Here is a 24,651-nt window from a genome sequence, read left to right on the forward strand (position 1 = left end):
GCTACGGCCTTCATATAAGATTCAGAAACTTCAGCAGTGCTCCAAGCTGAGGCTGTAACATTTTTCAGCTTCTTGGCCTGTGTACCAGTCTGATCACGTGGAGATTCTCTTTGTTAATTAAGGCTAACATTAAAAAAAAACCCAAGTTGCATAAAACATTTGAAGAAGTCCTGACTCTTTAAGATCTAACATCATGCAGAACACTGTTGAATTGTTCTGAAGGTGCTTGTTAGCCATTCTGGGTCTTTTGAAGCATGTGCTTGATGATTTTGTGACTTGGTTCATGTTACAATCCTTGGGAATGGCTTTGGGTTCAACCACAAAAATTAAAATAGAGCTTTTGGTTTTAGTTTCTAACTCTCTTCATGTCAACATACTAATTGAAACAGTGGCATGGCATTATTTTTACTACTTTAAATGTGTGTAAGAGGGGTTATCACCCCAACGTAAAAATTAGGTTATAGAAGAAAAGCTTTTATAACCTTGACTGCTATCAAAGAGAAAATGGATACTTTTTTCCATATGTAGTACACAAAGACATATTAATATAGAAGCAGCTGTTATACAAGAGGCTTATAATGCATTTCAAAGAGACCTTGCAGTGTAGCCAGGATGTTTTTGTGCTCATACTGTCTTCTTGTGACAAATCCACTGGAAAGATTTACCATAAGGGAACGTGGGGTCTGCATTTCAAAGGAGCTCTCAGGAAAGGATTATTATTCCCATGTCTCTTTTGCATCTCACAGCCCCTTTATACTTGCACTAGGATTTACAAATAAAAATAATAAAAAATGAATGGCAGATCCATAATGCTGGGTGTTCACTAAGCGAAAATTGCAGCTTGTTTGAATGAATAGCATTCTCTGTTCATTGATAATCATCTATTTATTTGATCCTCTTTGAGCTTAATAGTAGTTGTAAAAGGAATAAAGTTTAGGCCTGCAAATTGTCTCCATCCCCACCCCAAGAAATCTATATCTCAATGAGACTCTCTGTTTCATGTGGATGTTTTTGCAGATGAAGCTGAATTAGCTAAATGGGATCTTGATTGCATACAGGCAATATATATCGATCAATGCACAAAAATGCAATTCTGCAAGTTTGTGTTTTGTAAACAAAAAGCTTGAGATTGCAGCCCAAGAAAGCTTTTGTAATTGCTGTCCGTTGTCCTGGAGTCAACAGCAAAGATCACATTGAAAAGAATATTCTGCTACTCACAGGTGGGTGCTGCTGTTATAGGGCAAGAAATAATGGCATCAATGTCAGAACCTAAGAAAACAGCAATTCATAGTAATGAGCCTTAAAAGATGCCAAAGAAAATAATATTCTTTATTGGTATTCCATTTTCATAATACAACCAATGCTTTTCAAATAGGACATGCTCTTTGTCATGGCAGAAGTCGCTTCCTGGTCTCTTAAGAGAGAGAACTGCCATACAAAAGATAGAATCTATACTGTTTCTGGTAATGTATGAAGGTAATAATATCACATGGGGTGTGTTTTTAGTTGCGTGGATTGAAGCAGCTGCCCCAACCTTGTCCCTTCCAGGTGGTTTAGACTACAACTCCCATAATCCCTGGCCATGCTGGCTGATGCTGATGGGAACTTTGCAAATGAAACATTGGATTTGGCTCTGTTGCAAATTGCGGAAATGCATTTGACTTATTCTGGTTCACTGGATTGCTCATCACATGATGTAAATCCATTTTTTAATATGCCATCCTTTACTTGTGTACTCAAAAGCCCCACTGAGGTCAAGGGCAATTCTCCCAGTGTGTATATAGGATTGCAGCCTTCATTAGATCAGGTGTGTGAAGACAGACAGACTGCTGACCTTAGGCATTGTGGAGGTTGGCTATGCATGCCAAGCATAATTAAATGTGGTTGGAAGAACATAATGTGGACTTTATTTCTGCATCTGATGTCTATCAGTTCTTCTAGAGTCAAAGGGCTCTTTCTTCTGCAAATTTTAGCATGTTTTGAAGGAAGATCTCATGCTGTTTTGGTCCCACAACTGTTTTTTTTTCCAATAAAGTATTCCTCCATATAGTATGATGGTCACAGAGCCAGAAAAACACACAAAAGTGTCTGGGTTCAAGCCCCTGTTTGGCCACAAAGCTTACTGGGTGACTTTGGATCACTCACTCACTCACTGTCGTCCTAACCTACCTCACATGTTCGAATAAAATTAAGGTGTGGGTACGATGTATGGTATCCTGAGCTCCTTGAAGGGAAAGCAGGATAAAATGTAATTATTTTGTTGACTGATTCTAAAGAATCACTTAATTATAGAAACAAACCAGAATATCACTAAAGCTTAACATATGGGAAAATTAGATGATGTGAAAAAAATGGCATCTCTGAAGAGTTGTGGTGCATAGATGTGTTGATTCAAACATGATTACTATACATTCTGGAGAAAAAGGGTTTTGAAACAAATTAACACATTTTTTTGAGTCATTGCCCCTTCTGCATACTGTTATGTCTCTTGGTATATTTCCGGCTCCCTCCTGCCTTCCAAATATATTTGCTTGCGTTATTTTATTTTGGAGCTGGTACTATTTTTTATTTATTTGCTTTCCCCTCGGGGCTGCTTGGAGGTGGGAGTTGAGAGGGGCAGCCAAGTCCCCTGCGTTCTTCCAAAGTGGACTTCCAGCAATGCTTATTGCCACACTCATTACTCTCTCTTTCTGTCCATGGAGCTTCTAGCACTTTGGGGGTAGTTGATACACTGAGGAAATGGCACATGAAGAAAGGATTTGAAGAACTTGCCTGTCCTTCAAAATAGCAATGTGGGGTTGCTCATTAGTAAACAAAACAAGCCTACAGGAGTTCTTTATTCTATGTCACATTGAATTTAGCTCTGCCTTCAAATAATTTCTCATGATGTTATATGTGTGTGTGTGTGTGTGTGTGTGTGTGTGTGTGTTAGCTTAAAATTTGTTTAAAAAGGGCCTGGGCTAGCCCCTAGATATCAGGGACTGGACTGAGGAATGGTGGAGACCACCCCCACCCACCCCCCGCCAGAGAAGAGGGAGACAGTATTGATTTACAACAGTGGTTTGCAGAAGGTTATGACTCTGAGACAGAAGAGAGGAAAAAGCTGGGAGATAATGGAAGGGGGGGGGGCAGAAGAGCCAGAGCAGCTGGCTGACATGTTATCATTAGAAAGCACTGCAGATCCCCCCCCCCTTCTTGTGATGGCCTGGGACTCGGGCTTGGACTCAGAACCAGAGGAGACTCAGTCTGCACCAGATCCTTTGCCTCAGGCATCATCTGAACCAAGTCTGGGGACTGATCCTGAAGAGTCCCATTCTGCACAGGTTCCCCTGCAACAAATACCAGCTGGGCTGAGTCAGGGGCCTGAGCCTTCCCTGGCTCCAGATGCGGGGATTACCTCATTGCCTTCAGTTGGGTCATCACTTACAGCTGCTCCACTACTGGTTTGGTCAGGGGAGGCTGAGGCGGCCCCTGGGTCTAGTAACCCACCAATGTCTCCCGAGCTGCAGAGACTAAGGTCTGAGAGAAGGAGAGACCTGAGTACTTGCAGGAGGAGTACTTCAGGTGAAACAGGGAGGTGAGTCGCTGGGGGATCAGGACCGGCCACTACCCTGACAAAGATAAAAGGCTGTCGGACCCTTCCCCAGATTGTGGGAGCAACATTGCTGTATTCTAGATCCTGCCTGAGATCCTGTCCCTGTTCTCGCCTGGTTTCCTGCCTTGGCCCTCTCAGACTGACTCCCAGAGGAACCTTTGGATTCTGGACTGGTCCTGGACCACGTTTCACTGGTTACCCCCGGGCCCAGCACACTTCTTCTAGGACCCAGCGAGCAGTGAGAGTGGTAGAACAGAAAGCGAATAGGCAGAAGGCCTTACACAGCCACTGTAAAGGTGTGTGTGGAGCTGCTGCTGATGACTGAAAGGGAAAGGGGGAAGGAGATTACTCGGAGCAACATCATTATCCAAGAGGTAGCATTCTGCATCCCTCTCTGTGAATATTGAATAAAATACCTTGGTAAGAACATCTTGTCTTCCCATTACTGGCAGCCTGCCATGAGGGAGGATCAGGTTCCCTGAAGCCTGACACTACCTTTCTTAGGCAGCTACTGTGACCTAAGTGAATACTGAGGCCAGTCCTAGCCTTGCATGCTGGGTGCGGGTTCTGTCAGCTGCCTGCTATTTGAATTGTGTATAATTCATAGTATTACTCTGGGGCAAATGGTTTTGCCAAAGCCTAATGATTATTGGTTTGTGGTGATGTGGAGGCAGACTTTTTTAATGGTGGCATGGGTGTTATGGAATGTGCTGCTGAAATAAGATAACATAAGAACCTAAGAACAGCCTGTTCTCCAGATGTTGCTGGACGACAGCTGCTATCATCCCCAGCTTGGTCTGATGGGAGTTGCAGTCCAGGAACATCTGGAGAGCCACATCTTGGTACCCCTGGCCTAGGAGGCGCAAATTAGATTGCTTTGCTTAAAAACACATGCCAAGCAAAATTTCCTCCATCCCTTGTCTTCAGTTAGTCATGGTGACTTTTCACATTGATTTCAATGGAACCTATGTGCAGCAAACTTGCTCCAGACCCAAGCTACCATGGAACATTGTATGCACCTTGAAAGCTGACCATGGAAACAGTAGCGCCTGACATGAAAATGCAGGAAAGAGAAATGTGCCCAGGAAGCATCAAGGAAGGTGTAAGTAATGAGAACAACCCTTATTGTAAAGCAGTTGAAATATATAAAAAAACAAAAAAATTTTGTCCAGTAGCACCTTAGAGACCAACTAAGTTTGTTCTTGGTATAAGCTTTCATGTGCATGCACACTTCTTCAGATACACTGAAACAGAAGTCACCAGACCCTTATATATAGTGGGAGGGTGGGGTGGGGTTTAACTGTAAAGCAGTTGTTGAGACCTGGATTCCTTCTGTTTACCAGAGTCCTGTACTTATTTGGGTATTTGAGTAGCAAGCAGGGGCTGCTAGTGGTCTCATAACTGAAGACTCTGAAGTGCAAACCATATTATATTATTCTGAAAGATCCCTCCCATAGTTCAGCTCTATTAAGAAGAAATGACAGAAAGCTAAGGTTGAAAGTAGTGTACTGTAACAATGTAGTTTTGTTTCTTTTCTTATGTTCTACAGTCTTACATTCTACCTTGCAAATTGCCCATTTTCACTCGAAAGAAATGTAACTGTCAAAGCACCCTACCCGTAAATATGTAGCAAGATATGCCTGGCAACACTAATGGAATATTTTAAAAAATGAGATCATGTTGCCTGTTGCAGGAGCAATACCAATCATTTGGTTTTTCCAATATATATTTTCCCTCTTTTCAAGATGGTGCTGTCAATACTACACTTGCTGGGAAGTTAATGTATTAACTGAATCTTTTAAATATTTATGAGAATCGAGAAAACCACAAACTGAAGGCCTTGTGAAAATGCTTAACGGAGTCAGTTTGGTGAATAATCACCATATACGTTTAATGATACACAAAAACTTTAGTTTGTGCTTTGTAAATAGGCAAGTAATTGAATTCCAGCATCATTTTAGGGGGGTATTTTCATAATATGCAGTGTGAGTGCTCTTTCTCACTCACTGTAGGAGACAGGGATCCTCAAACTTTTTCTCTCTCTTCCCTGTAGCATCTGAAATAGAAAACTTACCTCTCTTTCTAGAGACATGAACAGTCTGCTAGTACAAAAGATGCAAATATTCTTTCTGGGTTGATTCAGTAGAGTATGGAGAATGAGAAGGACAAGTCACTACAGCTTTTATTAATTCCCCAAAGTGGTCAATTTCTAAAAGAAATGCAAGGGCTGTGTGACCTGGGATCTCACTTCCTAATCCCAGGCTCATAGGATAAGCTGAAGGAGGGAGAAATGAGGGTGAGGAATGCTAGACATACTCAAGGGAACTCTTGTTGTTATCGTTACCCTGCAGTGCCTGATGACGACAGGGTAAATATCCTGAGTTGGATTCATAACTAGGCTCAGAAAACTGGGTGATTTCCCTTCCCAGAACCTGGTGAATAGCTTGGTTTCATTCAAGTCCAATTACAAGCAAATATGGATTGTTACTATTGACTATTGACTTGTGAGTAGGGACCACTCTCACTATTGAAACTTACATTGGCCTGAGTTCTTATTTCAAACAAGCCTACGAAATGAATTGTGTAATTCCGTTTTATAGATGTGGAACTACCATTACAACATTTACCAAAGACCTCCCCAACAGTCTACGAGTGTACCATCCTGTACCTGATCAATGTCCAAAATATCTTCTCTGGACCACACTGTTTCTTTCGTTCGTTCTTTTTTTAAAAAATCTATCAGTCCCACAACTCAGAGATCTCTCTACAAGGGCCTATCACTGGCCTATTCATTTCAGTTTTTGTTTTATTTACAGATTTTCCTTGCTTTTGGTGGGACTTATTGCACCAACCTAGATTGAAGGATCCTGTGTGCACTTGCTTTGGGAATAAGCTATGTTGAACTCAATGAAATGTATTCATGACTATATATATATTTTTTTATAAAATATTTTTATTTTTTTCCATATAAACACAACACAACAAACATAAACATACAAAGACAAAAACAGAACAAAAAACATGTATCATTTCATATCCTAATTTCATATACCTTTCTTCCCCGACTTCCTCATGCCTCCCCTTTCTGTATTCCAAATTCTTATCAATTGTTCAGCAAATCTTCCCTTATTTTAATTTAGATTTAGGCTATTCTTCCTTATTCTCCTTGTCTTAACCATTGCTAATAGTAACCATTTACTTTCCAGTCCAACATCATTCTAACTTTCATTAACTTTGTAATATTTCTTTAAATAGTCCTTAAATTTTTTCCATTCTTCTTGCGCTGCCTCTCTTCCCTGGTTTCGGATTCTGCTCGTCATTTCTGCCAAGCCCATGTAGTCTATCACCTTCATCTGCCATTCTTCCAGTGTGGGTAGCTCTTGCGTCTTCCAGTACTTCGCGATAAGTATTCTAGCTGCTGTTGTAGCATACATAAAGAAAGTTATATCCGTCTTTAACACCCCTTGGTCGACAATACCCAAGAGAAAGGCCTCTGGTTTCTTGGGGAAAGTATATTTAAATACCTTTTTAAGTTCATTATAGATCATTTCCCAGAATGCCTTAATCTTCGGGCAAGTCCACCAAAGATGAAAAAATGTACCTTCAATTTCTTTACATTTCCAACATTTATTGTCAGGCAAATGGTAAATCTTTGCAAGCTTGACTGGGGTTATGTACCACCTATATATCATTTTCATAATGTTTTCTCTTAAGGCATTACATGCCGTAAATTTCATCCCGGTGGTCCACAACTTTTCCCAATCAGCAAACAAAATATTATGACCAATGTCCTGAGCCCATTTAATCATGGCTGATTTAACCGTTTCATCTTGTGTGTTCCATTTCAGCAGCAAATTATACATTTTTGACAAATTCTTAGTACTGGGTTCTAACAGTTCTGTCTCCAATTTTGATTTTTCCACCTGGAAGCCAATTTTACTGTCCAGTTTAAACGCTTCATTTATTTGATGATAGTGCAACCAGTCCCTCACCTTTCCTTTTAATTTCTCAAAACTCTGCAATCTCAATTTGTCCCCTTCCTTTTCCAAAATTTCCCAGTATCTTGGCCACTTGGACTCCATATTTAACTTTTTAACTGCCTTAGCTTCCATTGGCGACAGCCACCTTGGAGTTTTATTTTCCAGCAAGTCTTTATATCTGACCCAGACATTTAATAGTGCTTTTCTGACAATATGGTTTTTGAAACTTTTATGTGCTTTAACCTTGTCATACCACAAATATGCATGCCACCCAAAAATGTTATTAAAACCTTCCAAATCCAAAATATCTGTGTTTTCGAGAAGTAGCCATTCTTTCAGCCAGCAGAAAGCTGCCGCTTCATAGTAAAGTTTAAAGTCTGGCAGGGCAAACCCCCCTCTTTCCTTTGAATCCGTTAATATCTTAAATTTAATTCTGGGCTTTTTGCCCTGCCAGACAAATTTAGATATGTCTTTTTGCCACCTCTTGAAACAATCCATTTTATCAATTATTTGCAATGCTTGGAACAAAAACAACATTCTTGGCAATACATTCATTTTTATAGCTGCAATACGGCCTAACAAGGAAAGCTTTAAATTGGACCAAATCTCCAAATCTTTTTTCACTTCTCTCCAAGTTTTTTCATAATTATCTTTAAACAAATTCACATTTTTAGCTGTCATATTTATACCCAAATATTTCACTTTTTTAACCACAGTTAACCCTGTCTCGTTCTGAAACCTTTCCTTTTCTATCTGTGTCAAATTTTTCTCCAAAACCTTTGTCTTAGACTTATTCAATTTAAATCCTGCCATTTGACCAAACTCTTGAATTATTTCCAAAACTCTTTTCGTGCTAGCTTCTGGCTCTTGTAATGTAAGTACTAAGTCATCTGCAAATGCTCTCAGTTTATATTGTTTAGCTCCGACCTGAATCCCTTTAACCAACTGGTCCCTCCTAATCATATTAAGCAAAACCTCCAGGACCGATATAAAAAGTAGTGGGGAGATAGGGCACCCCTGACGTGTCCCTTTTTCAATCTTGAACTCTTCTGTAACCACATTATTTACAATTAGTTTGGCTTTCTGTTCAGAATATATTGCACCTATACCATTCTCAAACCCTTGGCCTACCCCCATCCCCCGGAGGTTCTTCAACATAAAACTCCAAGAAATGTTGTCAAAGGCTTTCTCGGCATCCACAAATATCAAAACAGCTTTAGTGTTTATGTTCACTTCCAGCTTTTCCAAAATGTCAATTATATTCCTTACATTATTCGACAAATGCCTTTTTGGGAGAAAGCCCGCTTGGTCCCCGTGAATCTCCTCCATCAAAACTCTTTTCAGTCTCTCTGCTAAAATGTTAGCAAAGATTTTGTAATCCACATTCAATAACGAGATGGGTCGGTAGTTTTTAAGTTGGGTCTTTTCAGTCTCTGTCTTTGGTATAAGTGTAATATAGGCCTCTCTCCACGTATCGGGTGCCCTTTTCCCCTCCATAATCTCATTGCAGACTTCCTTCAGAGGTTGTATCAACCCTTCCTTCAAAACTTTGTAATATTTGGAAGTCAGTCCATCCGGTCCGGGGGATTTGCCCAGCGTCATGCCTTGAATGGCATCTTCTATTTCTTGTGCTGATATCTCCTGATTCAATATTGTCTTACTTTCTTGCGAAACCTTTTTCAGCCCATTTTCCTCGAGGAACTGTTGTATGTCCATTTCTTTCTGCGGCCCTTGTGTGTAAAGTTGTCTAAAGTAGTTCTGAAAACAATTCCTAATTTCCGCTGGGTTGCTTATGTTTTTACCTTCCACTTCTATATTTGTTACCGTGTTGAGTTTTTGTCTCTTCTTTATTTGCCAAGCCAGTAACTTGCCACATTTATCAGCGGATTCAAAAGTCTTTTGTCTCATTTGTTTAATTTTCCACTCTAATTCTTGATTCATCAGTTCCATATATTGTGTTTGATGAAATTTGATTTCTCTTAAAATCTCTTGGGATTTTGGCTTTGATCTTAATTGTTTTTCCCCTTCTTTTATCTTTTCCAAAATTCTCTCCTTCTTCTCATTTTGCTTTCTTTTCTTTAAAGTATTTTGCTGAATCAAAAACCCTCTCATCACGGCTTTGCTTGCATCCCATACTATTCTTTTTTCTACTTTAGACCTTAAGTTAATTTCAAAGTAGTCTTTCAAAGTTTTTTGGGCCTTCTTGCAGATCTCCTCACCTCTGAATAAGGTGTCATTCATTCTCCATCTGAAGGAACCAGTTGTTGTTTGCCTCATCACCATCTTTACAGCGTTATGGTCGGAGAAAGTTTTTGGGCAGATTTCTACTTTTTTTATGTTCGGAGCCATACTGCTAGTCACCCAGATTTGGTCAATCCTTGTCCATGTCATTTTGGCTTCAGAAAAGAAGGTTCCCTCTCTTTCTAGTGGGTGTTTTGTTCTCCAAATATCAATCAAGTCCATATTGTCAGTCATTTCAAAAAAAGTCTTTGGTAGTCTTCCATCTTTTGTTATTACCTGTCTTTGTGCCTTGTCCATATTTGTTGAAACTACTCCATTCATATCTCCCATCAAAATTAAGTTGTAATCCATATGGTCCATCAAGATTTCATGCAACTTCTTAAAAAATTCAGCTTTCCCTTCGTTTGGTGCATAGATTCCCACTATCAAATACTTCTCTCCTTGAGATTGTATTCATGACTATATACACCTAAGCTTGTACTTCACACAGTGCAATTAACTATTGTTGGATTGTTCCCAGTGTATTTAGGGTCAGGGTAGAATAAGTAATTAGTGTAAAAGTGCATGTTTTCTAGCTTTCAACTTTAGCACTTTTTTTTTACTTGTCTACAAGAAACAGGATAAAATAAACACAATATTATTGCATAGGGGGCCACAGATGGATTGCATATTGGGGGAAAGCATTGGTGATTGCATTATTTGGGGGACCGTAGAAAGAAGAATAACACGAATGTGTGTATTTTGATCCCAAAACAGAACAACATAGTTACATGGCACACACACACACACACACACACATATATAATCATATCTGCTTTGACCACCAGAGAGCACTGGAAAGAAAAATGAAAGCAGTGTGCAATTACTTGCTTCTATACTGTCTTGGAAGAAAGACTGATTTGAAGCAAAGAATGAACAGAGCTATTCACAAGTGAGTTAATCTTGCATGGAAAAAAAACAAGTTAACCGTGAATTTTTCAGTGGGTGAATTTATTGCTCATCATGCTCAATAGCGAAACACTATTTATAAAACATGCATCTTACCTTCTGAATGCTAAAGGCATTCAGGCAGACAAAATCTCATCTGCTAAAGAATCTCTACAGGAGTCTCCTTGATGTCTTAGAGGACAATGTTGTCATTATGCAACAAAACATTTGCTACCATGTTTAAATTTAAGTTGGATTCTATTGATTCTCTGAATTCCTCACTGAAAAATAGGTCAAATTCAGGTTGATTAGCTATCAAACAACTGGATTGTGGCTGATTTTTAATTTTGGCAGAAAAATCCTAACTGGGACTGGGAAACGGGACTGGAGCAGTGAGGCAGATGCATTGTTGCATCGCAGGCTCTGCTGGCTTCCGGTGGGGAGCTGGTTCAAGTGATATGCAGATACTGTAAATAGCTTTGTTAGTACACAGATTAGCACTAGTGCAGTGGGATTTTCCCTCTCACCCAACCTTTGCATGCAAACAAATTTGCTCCAGAGGGGCAACAGAACATTCCATTGCGCAGGGAGAAATCATTGCATCTTTGCGCTATGTTGCATATACCCTCTGTCTTTGTTCCTATGCCAATGGTGTGGCTTAGACACCAAGTTTTGTGTGCCTCATATGATCCACAAGGTTTTGAAACCTGTGGATCCAAAGCTGCTGGCCCCCTGCCACAAAGTTGCTTATTTTAGGGCTTTCCACTTTTTACTGCCAGCAGCAGATATGCCAGTAATAGCTTTTCACTTGCTTCCGTGAAGCAAGGGCCTCCACGGTAGAAGAAACCGTGAAATTCCTTTCCACTGATGGAGGCCAGCGTAGAGGAGACTATGTACAATCCTAACACACACACAACCATAACACTTGGGGGTAGAAGTGGTCTAGGAATACATTATTTCTTGTTGTAATAATTGCATGACTCTATTAACCACATTACTATCCATGTGAAGTATTTGATGACTTTTCCTAAGAGATGAATGTGATAAAGAACAATTCTATCTAGCAATCATCTTAAAACATCCTTTTAAATAAATAAATTAAAACTATTTTTAAATCTGCAGCAGTAAGGGAAAAATACAAATAATAAACTCATAATAAAAGAAGCAAAAATGCTTGTTAAATAAATAGATCTTATTCATCTGGTGGAAAGCATATGAAAACAATGCTTGGCAGACTTTCTCAGAGAGGCTAATTGTGTGTGTGTCTGTGTGTACACACATGCACAAATGTAACAATCAGAATAGCATGTTGACAAATTATACTTCAAGAATGGAAGGTATGTGGAACAAATCCAAAGTTGTAGATCTAAGGACAATGAAAATAATCATAGAGAAAGGCAGGTGCTCATTCATAGATATGTGCTGTCCCATTTTTATGTGGATTTTAACACACACACATTGTGTTTCATTTGCACACAATTTGTAGGCATTTTATACATATATTCAGGATGTTGAGCACAGTGGTACCTCTGGTTATTCTGGAGGTCCGTTCTTAACCTGAAACTGTTCTTAACCTGAAGCACCACTTTAGCTAATGGGGCCTCCCGCTGCTACCGTGCTGCCACCGCGCAATTTCTGTTCTCATCCTGAAGCAAAGTTCTTAACCCGAGGTACTATTTCTGGGTTAGTGGAGTCTGCAACCTGAAGCGTATGTAACCTGAAGTGTATGTAACCCAAAGTACCACTGTACGGGTTTCATCACAACTAAGAAACAATATTTTCTCTCCTATTCCCCCTTGGGAATTTCAGAATGAGCCATCTTCAGATATCTTAAGGGCTGTCACATGGAAGATGGAGCAAGCTTGTTTTCTTCTCTTCTGGAGGGTAGGACCCAAACCAATGGCTTCAAGTTACAAGAAAGGAGGTTCCGACTAAACGTCAGGGAGGATTTTCTGACAGTAAGCGCTGTTCAACAGTGGAACAGACTCCCTTAGGAGGTTCTGCAATCTCCATTATTGGAAGTTTTAAAGCAGAGGTTGGATGGCCATCTGTCATGGATGTTGGGATTTCCACATTACAGGGGGTTGGACTAGATGGCCCTTGGAATCATGCCCAACTCTATATATGATTTTACAATTCTATTCTTCTTAGTGTTCATATAGAAAGGTGGTTGGCATTGTAGGTCTTGCATGCTCCAAAAACCAAGTCTCAGAACTCACATCAACAAATCAGATTTCCATTCTTTTATGTCACTGTCCTGTCTCCTTATATGAATAGTAAATAGACTCGGAAACCTCAAAGACAAGGAGGGCAGAAATCTGAATTCATTGTGACTACAACATAAGATTCTATGCTTTGTCACGTCAACATAAGAACATTAACTTTGCCTTATGGGCTCTCACTGAGCAGTGACTGTGAAATTGGCGAAGTCTGAAGTCCTAGCTTTAAAATCCTTCGTGTCTGGCATGAGCTGATATAGTAATTCTATTTTCAAATATGGATGAATAATAGAAGTTTTCACCATGTGGTATTAAAAGAAGGAAAAATGTTTCCATAAGATCCGTGTTTAAGATCAATTATAAGATCCATGTTTCAGATCTGGTTTGGCCTCCACAAGCTTGAATCTTTCCACTTTCTGCCTTTGCAAATGCTACATTTTCTCCCTGGCCAAAATTTTCCAGTAATTGGAAGTTTTTAGCTGTGAAATAATGAAGCCTGTAAATCACCATTATAAAATCATAACCAGGTCCCTGTGGCTTGGTTCAGTGACTTGGATTCTGCTGCTAAATCCAGGCTTTACATTAAAAAAATGACTGGTATTTGTTCAACATACTTGCACAACTGTGATGCTGCATAAAGCACATTGCGAAACAACAGCATCTCCTATGAATCATAAGCGGTAAATCTATCCTGCTCAACAACAGCTTTACGTGCAATAATTTACTGTGATAATCTGCTTTAGGCACCTGGTACTAGCATATATGTAACACCATCTAAATATTAATCACAGTTTAGTAATCAGGAGCAGGCTATGAAATTTATGCTTGCTCTCCTAACTTCATATAGCACTCAAATTCCCTCTGAGTTCTTTAACCAAAATATCTGCGGGGGGCGGGTGCTTTAGTTGAAATCCCAGCATTGCAGGGGGTTGGAATATGTGACCCCCCCCCCCAGGATCCCTTCCAACTCTACAGTTCTATGATTCTCTTTTCCTGTTTTGCCATTTGAGGTGGAACGGGAACTTGCTGCTTCCCTTACCCTGCCTCTCTCACCTATGTTGTGCACCAGTAGTGGTAGCTGTGCCCATGAAGCACAAGCAGTGGTGGCAATGCCTGTGAAGTGCCAGCAGCATCTGGCGAGATTTTGCCAGGGTGCCTTTTCTCTGCTGCCAGTGGAGGCAAGGCGGGCATCTGATGGGTGGTCATTCGTCACTAGGTGGCACTGGGTTTAGTTTTTTTTCTGGTTGGAGTTAGCCTGTGTCTATACTGTTCTTCAAGAGAGAAATAATAAAGTTGTCTAATGTTCTGATAAGTGTGTTTGAAAGCATGGCAGTGCAAGTAGATAAATAGGTACTACTGTGGCAGGAAGGTAAATGGCGTTTCCATGCACTCTGGTTTCTGTCACGGTGTCCCGTTGCACCACAAGTGGTTTAGTCATGCTGGCCACATGACCTGGAATGCTGTCTGTGGACAAATGCCAGCTCCCTCAGCCTGAAGGCGAGATGAGCGCCACAACCCTGTAGTCACCTTTGACTGGACTTTACCATCCAGGGGTCCTTTACCTTTTTACCTTTACCTTAGAATTTTCCATGGCAATTGGGAACCATGGTTGACAAGACTTTAAAATTGTAAACCTGTTTGAGATTTGAACAGAGCAGCATAGCAGTTTTCCTGTGCGAGAATCAGATTAACATAATATTCAATCTGATATTAGAGACATTATTCAGAGAAGTTGGGGTGGGTAGTAAGAGAGAACAGGGAGGGCAGGCATTGGGAGTAAAATTTGTTTTTAGTTCCCTCTCATAAATGAGAAATACATTTGACCAAGTCCTTGGGCCTTCTTTGTTTCTTCTTCCCATCATTGCTATTTTCTGTTTACTGACCTTTCCTAACTATTCTTTATCTACTTGTATTGTTAAGATCTAACTGAGCATGGTTTGCTCAATGAGAATGAAGACTAATGTTTATTTTTGCAATTAATTTTAATCTTTGGTAATAGTTTTATTCCATTGTTACCCACTTGCACTGTAGTTTGCAGTCCTTTTCCTTTTCCCCAGTCCAGAAAAACTGCAGTTTTGTAACATACTCAGCATCTTTAAGAATTACCATTTATTTTCTTTACCTATTGCTAAAACCTCCATTCATACTTAGATTACAAAGAACTCCTCAAAGGCCTCCCTCCTACTGTACCTTTCTGCTCCCATAGATTTAAAATGTTCTGCTAATCTCCTTTTTCCATGTCATCGCTATGATCAGCTCTTCTTACACATTTTTTAATTCATCATCAGAGATTCTAGTCTGGAACTGGACTAGAATGGGGAACTTGTGGCTCTGTATATGAAATGTTAGATGCCAACTCTCTTCAGCATTGCCAAAGGTTAGGGATAATGGAAGCAACATCTAGGTAGCTGCAGGTACCCCACATCTGTTCTAGCCTTTCTTGTGTTCGTAGCTTTCCTGTCTCCTCCTATGTCTTTCATTCTGATAGGTCCACTTAGTTTGCACAAATTTACTTGCCTCCTTCTCTTCCTCTTGTTTCTCATGTCTGGAAAAAAACCCTCACACTCTTAGTTTGAAACATTTGCCTTTCTCATAATGAGAGTCTCTTCAAGAAGACACACTTCAGCAGAATATTTTCTTACCTTTCACTTTACTTTGCCTTGCCCAAATTTCCTGTCTGTCTGAGTTGTCCTCCAACTTAAATGCTCCTCCAATGCATTGTCTATTTTAAATCTCTGATTTTCTTGCATTCCCATTGTCGTCATCAGCTAATGCAGATCACAAACCCAAAGAAAGGGAATGCAACCCTCCTTTATGTTCTGCACAGTGCCTAGAACACAACTGGGGCTCATTATGCAAGGGATCATTAAAAAACAAGGAAACCAACAAACCACACAACTACACATCGTTGCAATTTGGGGGTCAGAGACTGTGGCATCCAACCAAGTTAAATATAGGCTACAGCATCTTGGTTTTGACAGAGTAAGTCCCACCTTAGCTGGTGGGATCAAATAGGGTTGAAGGGGCAAATCCTATTTGACATTTTCAGATTTGCTGCATCTGACTATGTTTGGAGCATATTCTTCCCTGCATTCTGTGGAATAAACCTCAGTTCTGATGGGGCGTGTGTCGGAAATCCCTTGCCATCATAAACCTGACAGACACGGGGCTCTTCACCTATTGTTCTTCCCTTCTCTTGAAAGCATATTCTGAAATTTATCTTCCTGCATCCCACAATGATGCAAGTTATTTGGTGCAGGCAGTAGATCATGTACTGCTTAGGGCAACAGTTTAATATTTGTGTATCTGTTTGAACAGTTCTGGGGACAACAATACCATCTCCTACAGATTCAGCCCCATCCAATCCACTCCCTTTTCTTTCATTCCTATAGCTGCTATGTTGCATTATTCTAACTCTACTGCTTTGCTTTCTTACCTCACTTTGAATTATTTCTTCCTGTGCTCTTCCTGCTGTGCCCCAGGGCTCCACTGTAAGATGTACTGTATTTATCCCTCACTATTTACTCTGCTTTCCAGAAGGTACACTCTTTGGAAAACAAAACAAAATATATCCTTGCACAATGTGGGGAGAGAATGAGAGAGAGGAGGCCTTCTTAGGCTGGATTTACACCACAGTTTATCCTGTTTTTCCAATTTTTCCCAGGCTGTTAATTTCTGCCTTATTTTTGAACTTACACATGATGAAAAAATCACTTCGATATAGTGCAAACATAGCAATCATTTCCATGTTATTTGCAAATGATTTTATTTCCTGGAAGCAAGTAACATGTAAATAAGTTCTAAAATTGTGCAAATTAATTTTTCATGACAGGTCAGGTACACAGACGTTTAGACATTCATTCTGACCTCCCTAGGCCAGGACTGTTTTTATTACTTCAAAGGTACTTTGTATTTGTCTTCTCCCAAATTATAAGAGGATTCCTAATTTGTTAATTGTTTTAGATTGCATTTTTTGCTTATGCTAATAGATGCCCTGGGAGGTTCTGGCTTTGGAACCAAAAGGGCAGGATATAAATGTTCTTATAGATGAATACGCATAAAGAATCCAGCCAGTTGTGGAAGGCATCTCAGCTGAAGAGAGGTATTTGGCAGGTATGTCTTTTCCTGCTGTATTGATCCAGCTGTCTGGCTATTTTCCTGCTTCCCCATCTGCTGCAAAATGCAGGTCTGTGGGTAGCTGGGCTGCTATAGCACAACTAAGAGAAGCAGGATCTGCCTGACTCCCCCCCCCCCCACTGATCACTAGTTGGAAGCTGTATCAGGTTGTGCATCTAGAAGTGGCACAATCCCAGTCTGGCACTTTCCCCGATCTAGCTCACCCACTCAGTCTGAGCTCATCTAAGACTTCTTCTACATTCCTGCACCTTCTTACTATATCTCAACAGTCAGGCATTAAGGGTTTTTTTTAGCAGCTGTGTGCAGCTGTCTCTAAACTACAGGGACCAGTTAGGATGATGTTCAGGGTCAAGCAGCCAGGGTCCTCCAGTGACATAAGCAGAGCTGGCTGGATTATGTCAAAGGCCCATCTATTGTAACTCTCCATCCTTGCGGTGGCTAGGATTGCCATATTTCAAGCAGTGAAAATCTGGGCAGAAAGGTTGTTGAGCTTTTGGGGCAAAATTGCCTTAAAAATGCAATTTTTGAGCTACTTTTATGGGGAAATGGCATTGCGTGTCGAGGTCCCCAAGCCACCCCAAATAAACTCACATTTCACACATCAATTTTGTTTAAGGTTTTTGGCATGTTTTTGGCCACAACTTTATTTAAATACACACAAGTGAGTGGTTGCTTAGGCATTAGTTACGACTATTTGTCCTTGCCCCAGGGACAGAACTGACTTCCGGATTCCAGCGGAAGCCAGTCAGAGAAAACAATATTGGGGAGAAATGAAGCTGGGCATCAGTCCCTCACTTCTCACCCACATGCTCCCGGGATTCCTGGATTCCTTGAACGGAATTCTCTTGCAGCAGCACCATTGGAGGGGTAGGCACTTACCCCTCCACCAACCAATTTTAACCAATGCCTAACAGCCAACCTTACAAGTTGTGACGATTTGCCACGCAGTAGGCAAAAACCAAATGGCACCAGCCAATCAGCCAAATGGACAAAATTCCTACCAGGCCCCTGCCCCAAAAGCAGGCGACCCCATGACAGGCATAGCAAGGTCAAAGAAAGACCCCCCCCAATTCAGGGAGGGTGGGCGGGTGATCTGGTGCACGCAGCCCAAGAGAACGCCCAAAGCTGTGTGTCCAGTATTTAAAACCTTTGACCCCTCCTCCAAATTGGCAACAACAAATTCTCCCCAGAGACTCAAAATACCCAATCACTGCCTGTGGCCATTCAAACGTAACTGCCCAGCAACAGTGGGGTGGCCTGCTAGCCCCCACCACAACACGTGTTCTCTGTTAGGGAGAACATGCTTTGCCACCATGGGCTGCCATACGTCTGGATTCTTCCAGACATTTGCCTGATTTCCAGTCAGACACTGCTGCCGACTGCAGTATTTCAGATGTGTCCAGGAAAACCAGTGGCCAACCAGATTGGTTGGGATGATGGAGGCACTTGCAAAGAGGTCCCACAACAGCACAACTGGCCAAGGCCGCACCATTATCTGGGACCATAGATCTAGGTATCATGAGAGCATCTATAGGCCTTCCCCTTCCTCTTATTCTCCATCTCAAAAACATGTTATAGTCAGAGAGTGGCCAGCCAGGCATGATCATTTGTATTCTGCTCATTATGGTGTTATGACTTAAGTGAATTTAAATGCAAAGTTGTCCATGCTCATAGCATTTCTTTCTTAAATAATAATAATAATAATCAGGGTTGGCAAAGTGTTTGTTTGCTCTGACAACAGATTAGAAATACAGGAGCACTTGTAGAGCATGTGATGATGGCTGGGGTGAGAAGAGGCACATTAACTATATAATAATAAGTTATTATTTATACCCCACCCATCTGGGGTTGCCTTTAGATGTCTTAGAAGAAAGTCAGATAGTTGTTTATTTCTTTGACATCTGATGGGAGGGCATTCCACAGGGTGGGCACCACTACTGAGAAGGCCCTCTTCCTGGTTTCCTGTATCCTCACTTCTCTCAGTGAGGGAAATGCCAGAAGGCCCTTGGAGCTGTACCACAGCGTGTTTTAGAACTGTGTGCTTTAGAACTGACACAACACACATGGCCATCTAAAGGTGTGGGCCTCAAAAGAGAGTTAAGTCCAGGATCCAAAATGTAATGGCAAGGGGATAAGTACTTGCTTTCATCCCATAATACTTCATGTGCTCCTGATAGTGTGTTATGGTTGTGTAGGAAACCACCTTTAGAATGAACCCTCTACATGCACCTTCCTTTGTATTTTTGCAGTTTTGCTCTGAATAAACTTTGGGATCCATCACTACTCACACAGAAAAAAAATCTAGCTGTTTCTCAGACATTTTAGGACTTGGGAGATTACAGCTGGGTCAACATGACTGTATGCTATTCTTCGTGTTTGTACAAGCTGTCTGTTTTTTTTGGGTTTTTTTGTATTGAAGCTTTTTACAATATCTGGTTCCTGGATGTCTCACACAAAGCCAGTGATAAAATGGGATTCTACTCCCTTTCCCTTAGCTTGGAATGCCGTCTGAAATATGTGTGTTGTAAGTATCAATATGAGCTTCTCTCTGTCACTGTCCAATAGAAGTTTCACTGCTCTGTTTTGATGACTGCACCTTTTACATTGTTTTCCAACAGATCTATTTCAAACTTTGACCTCTATGTATCAAAACTTTTTAAAAAAATCTACTTTAAAGACATCACTTATATCTTCATCCCCCCCCCCCCCAATTTTAATTGGTCTTCTGGTTCTATTAACAAATCTTTATAGGTGGCCCACTCCCCTCTCATGTTTGATTTTTTAACTGAAATGGCTTCCAATGGTGAGAGCCACCATGGTGTTCTCTGCTCCAGTAAACTTTTATATCTATCCCATACCTCATAGATTGATTTTCTTACCAGGTGGCTCAAGAATCCTTTATGTACTTTCTTATCAGTCAAGGACAATAGGCAGTTCAACAGCCTCCTGTTCTTACTTCTGCACATAAAAAATATACTGTAACAACCATGCAGATGGCCTTTATCTCTATAGTTTCACAAGCATTATTTCAAGGCAGCATAACCTTGTTTTAAAAAGCATCAAAACCACAAAGAACATTCAGTACAGAATGCATTCTCAGTTATTTTCTTATCCCCAAATTCATAGCTACCTTAAAAAAAGAGAAAAACTTGTTCTTTTCTTCATTATTCACACTGAATGTACTTTGCTGAATGAGCTACTTTTTCATGCATCCAGAGTAGTTTGCTTCAGAAGAATGAATATTCACGGCAAAGCAATCTCTCACAGAAACCCTGCATATAGGGGGGAGGGAAGAGAGAGCGGGCACTCCAAATAGAGGTTTTAAACAACCTCTCATAAACAAGATATATTTTGCCATCTTCATTGAAGTGAAGTTCTGCCACCATCCTTGAAGGATACACCATCTCACCATCTTTGAAGGATACATAAAGGAAGGAGACAATATTAATCCTAAAAATATTTCATTCTTCTCTTTTAGCTCACTTACTGTGATAGACATGCCACTTAGTTTAAAATGCTACCCTTTAAACTTATGTTGCAGATAACATTTCCTGCCACAGGGAAGTCTGGGGTTTTGAGTTCATTTGCTTACTACATTGTCAGAGAGGAAGGTTTCTGATGCCTCCATCTGGCAACACAGAAGGCCAAACTGCCACTACATGTGTGTCATTAACCTAAATGTGATCTACAGGCAGAGTTGATGCATAAAGGCACGGGACTGTGTGAAAAGCAATTGTGCAATCCATGTTTGTGTAATTTAGGGTTGCGATGGGCATATTTTCTCTGGAATTATCAATATCATAGGGGTGGTGTGAGGAATATATTAAGAGCTGTCTTTGCCAGTGTTTTCGTAGCTTTCTACCAGGTGCTGCGAACATGAGGTATACAGTGTCAAGAGCTCTTCCTGACTGAAGGCCCCTGCAGGAGCTGGAGATTTTCAAAAGGGACAACACCATACGGGTTGTAAATTGAGGGTTATTGATTCCTCCAGCAGACAGAAATTACCTTTTGGACAGAGATTACCCATGCAAGTTTATAGGGCTAATGGATAAGAAACAGCTGCTACATAAAGAATACTGTCCTTCCAATGTGTCTCTGTAGTGGATGCCCCCTTGTGGAAACTTGTTTGTGTGCATCTCCTTGTCATGGACACCAGTTTCCTTGAGAAACTCTTGTAACTGTTTAGCCACCACCCTTTCCACCACTTTGCCCAAGAAAGAATGGTACTATCTGTCTCACTAGCCTCACATCTCAGGTTGTTTCAGGATGAAAACTTATCTATTGTGTTGTTTAATGAAAAGGCAGCAGGCAACGTTTTGTTGAAAACGAATAAAGAAGAAAACTCAACAACCCAACTGGTTTGTCTTTCACAAAATAAATAAAACATAATATTTACTTTAATTATTGGGGGTTTTCCCAGAAGGGTCGTAGGAGGTGGGTGATTGACTCAATGGGTATGGTAAACCTGTTGACGACTGTTAACAACTGCAATTAGTCCTACAGGAAAAAGCAAGGAATAGTATGCAGTGACCAAAAATAGCTTTAGCATGTATAATGAGACAAGAATCCAATATTCTATTCAGACCAGGTCTCTCCATACTCACTGAGTCAATCACCCATCTCCTACTACCCTTCTGAGGAAAACCCTACCCCACCCTCCCACTATATATAAGGGTCTGGTGACTTCTGTTTCAGTGTATCTGAAGAAGTGTGCATGCACACAAAAGCTTATACCCAGAACAAACTTAGTTGGTCTCTAAGGTGCTACTGGACAATTTTTTAATTTATTTTGACTGTGTCAGACCACCGCGGCTACCTACCTGAATCTATAATATTTACTTTTATTTCTACCTCTCTAGTTGTCAGTAACCATCATTTCTCACCACGCCTTCTGTACAATTACTCCTTCTCTTTAGCTGCCCTCACCTCCCTTTAATATTATTTTCAGCATTTGAAAACTATCATCTTCCTGCTTCCCATTAATCTTACTCCTCCATCCCCAGAGCTAAACATTCACAGTTTGACCAGATCTTACGGATTTGCTTTCTCCAGACCTTTTAGCATCTTTGCTGCTCTCCCCGAAATCCTTTTCAAGTCCTCATGATCCTCCTTGATCCGATTCCCATTATTTATTTATTTCCAGAATTTAGAGCCTGCCTTTCTTCCCTTATTTTTTTTTTTAATCGACACATACCTGCTGTGGTTTATAGCTCTGATCCCTCACACTTGACACTCTCATTATAGAAAAGGTGTCCTACTAGTCACCGGCTCCTGTTATACTGTTAGGTGTTAAATAGTAAAGAGCTGCTTCTAAGCTGGCCTGGCAGTATGTACATTTACAGCAATGTTAAAAACCTTATTGCAAAGGGAAGTCTCTGAATAATGAGCCATTAATTACAAGGACAGAGGGGAGACATGGTTTATGTGTCTTCCTGGACTTGTGCCAAGGGCCGCACCTCTCAGTTCAGAAATGTCTCTTGAAACTCAATCCATCTTCAAAGTAACAAGTGGTGAGGGCGACTGTGGTGACTAAAGATAGCCATTTTAGACTTTGCCCTTGCTGAGCCGTTTTTGCCATTAAAAAAGTCTTTGAATTCATATCTGTAAAACAAAATTCCACAGACTTGCTGAAAACCTTTGCTTTGGTTACACTACTTCCACCCCCCACTCCAGCTACAATTCCCAAAGTGGTTTGGCAATCAATCCCTCTTCACAATTACCTCTGGGAATTGTAGCTCTGTGAGGGAAACAGGGGTCTTCTCAGCACCAAGGCCAGTCCACACATGAAGTGGGGTGAAGCAGTCACCTCAGGTGGCAGAAGCTCTACTAGGGATGTGCCACCCCCGTCCAACACCCTTAACATACTAAATGTCTCAGAATTATTTAGGGGAAGCCATGACTATTTAAAGTGGTATCACAGTGCTTTAAATGTACGGTGTGCATTTGACCCCAGATTAGGGCTCCAGTGTTTTGGTAGTAATTCCGAAAGTCTTTCCAAAACCAGCATGGTACTCCTAACAAGCATTCAGAAGCCACAGACTGAATAAATCACAGGAAACAATAAAAAGGGTAGAAACCATTGAGAAAGATAAAAAGAGGAGAGATAAAAGTTAAGCACAGTTTTGTTTTAAATAGAAAGCTTTAAAGCCAATCAGTTTTTAAACCCAATGCAAAGCAATTGCAGGGACACTGGAAGGATTAAAAAAATAAATAAAAATCAAAACTGGTCACATGCATTTTGTTAAAACTCCTACTGCTGGGCTCATGAAAATGAATGTCTGCAATAAAGGCACCTTACCTTTTCATTTCTATAAACCCACGATTTAACAAATATAGATGTGCAGCAATAAATGGGACCAATTGTGAAAGATGTGCCAGGACTACAAAACTGACATGTACATACAATTTGCTTTAGTTTGTTGGGTTTTTTTTTTTAAGGTCTAGGGAATGCTTTTATTCATAGGTTCTTTTATATTCATCTCGAACAATATGAGTAAGTTTCCAATTTGCATCAAAATAAAGGAACTGGAAGTAGTCTGTGTGGGACTAGCTGATAGCACACCACTTAAAGACAGCCCTCAGTATCAAACCAGCTGCACTATGTATTTCCTTTTAGGGGTGTTCAAATGAAGCCCGGCATGTGTACATGAAGGAGTAGTGGAAATACACCCCTTCCACAGCAGTGTGCATCTCGGAGATGGGAAGACAGGCTGCCCTGGATAGTGGTTGCACTTCTCTGAAAGGAGTAGGTTCACAGTTTAGGGGTGCTCCTAGATTCAGTGCTGTGACAGGTGGCCTCAGTGACTAGGAGTGCCTTTTTCAGCTCTGACAGGTTTGCTAGCTTTCACCCCTTTGGGATATAGATGACTTGGCCACCGCAACCCATGTTCTGGTAACTTCCAGGTTGGATGATTGTGCTGTATGTGGGGCTGCCTTTGAAGAAGACTCAGAAACTTCAGTTGGTCCAAAACGCAGCAGCCAATAATCTGTTGTTGAAGTTCAGCAACATCTAGAGGGCCACAGGTTTCCCATTCCTGATGTTAACTGAAAGGTAAATATCATTTTCTACAATGGAGCTTGCTACCAGGTCAGTATGCATAATAAAAGACAATTATACTTTATTAGGTATGAAATACCATCTGATGTCACAGTACATGTTTATTCCTAAAGATGAGTTAACTATCCCATTTTCTACTTTGAGCTGCCACATTGGTTCATATGCTTTGGTATCACTGTCTGTAATATTGTAGGTGCCTATGGATCATACAGGTAGTTTCTTTGGGACGTTGGCAGAAGCTTTGATTCTATCTTCTATGGTCCATGAATATTATTTGCTAAATAGCAGTTGTGTATTTATTTTGAATGCTAAATTTATTTGCTAAATAGCAGTTGTGTATTTATTTTGAATGAAATATAGCTGATGCAGAGAAAAGCCCTAGCCATTTATAATGCATGATACATACAGACTGATAGAAAACGGAAAATGAACAATGAATGTTATTCTTAACCATTTCTTCACCACTAGATCACTAACATGGTCTAGCATGATGTG

Source organism: Podarcis filfolensis, assembly GCF_964270895.1.
Source record: "Podarcis filfolensis genome assembly, chromosome: 9".
In the NCBI taxonomy this organism is placed as follows: Eukaryota; Metazoa; Chordata; class Lepidosauria; order Squamata; family Lacertidae; genus Podarcis; species Podarcis filfolensis.